This window comes from Bison bison, unplaced genomic scaffold (genome assembly GCF_000754665.1).
Source record: "Bison bison bison isolate TAMUID 2011002044 unplaced genomic scaffold, Bison_UMD1.0 scf7180017864516, whole genome shotgun sequence".
Classification (NCBI taxonomy): domain Eukaryota; kingdom Metazoa; phylum Chordata; class Mammalia; order Artiodactyla; family Bovidae; genus Bison; species Bison bison.
This window is the reverse complement of record NW_011495069.1, coordinates 6,729,194-6,729,856: the sequence shown is the minus strand read 5'-3', so window position 1 is coordinate 6,729,856 and position 663 is coordinate 6,729,194. Positions and strand designations below refer to the sequence as shown.

At 43.1% G+C, this 663-nt stretch overlaps 1 protein-coding gene across 1 annotated transcript in view; it reads left to right on the top strand.

Annotated features, from left to right (window-relative positions):
- Positions 1–663, top strand: part of IL22RA1 (interleukin 22 receptor, alpha 1) — a 27,022-nt gene that overhangs the window by 18,596 nt on the left and 7,763 nt on the right. The window lies entirely within an intron of this gene.

Below are 663 nucleotides of genomic sequence, written 5' to 3'. Positions count from 1 at the left end.
CTCCTTGCAGTCCAAGGGACTCTCAAGAGTCTTTTCCAACACCACAGTTCAAAAGTATCAATTCTTCGGTACTCAGCTTTCTTCACAGTCCAACTCTCATATCCATACATGACCACTGGAAAAACCATAGCCTTGACTAGACAGACCTTTGTTGGCAAAGTAATGTCTCTGCTTTTGAATATGCTGCCCAGGTTGGTCATAACTTTCCTTCCAAGGAGTAAGCACTTTTAATTTCATGGCTGTAATCACCATCTGCAGTGATTTTGGAGCCCCAAAAAATAAAGTCTGACACTGTTTCCACTGTTTCCCCATCAATTTCCCATGAAGTGATGGGACCAGATGCCATGATCTTCATTTTCTGAATGTTGAGCTTTAAGCCAACTTTTTCACTCTCCAGTTTCACTTTCATCAAGAGGCTTTTGAGTTCCTCTTCACTTTCTGCCATAAGGGTGGTGTCATCTGCATATCTGAGGTTATTGATATTTCTCCCGGCAATCTTGATTCCAGCTTGTGCTTCTTCCAGCCCAGCGTTTCTCATGATGTACTCTGCATATGAATTAAATAAGCAGGGTGACAATATACAGCCTTGACGTATACTGAACTCCACGTCCAGTTCGAACTGTTGCTTCCTGACCTGCATACAGGTTTCTCAAGAGGCAGGGC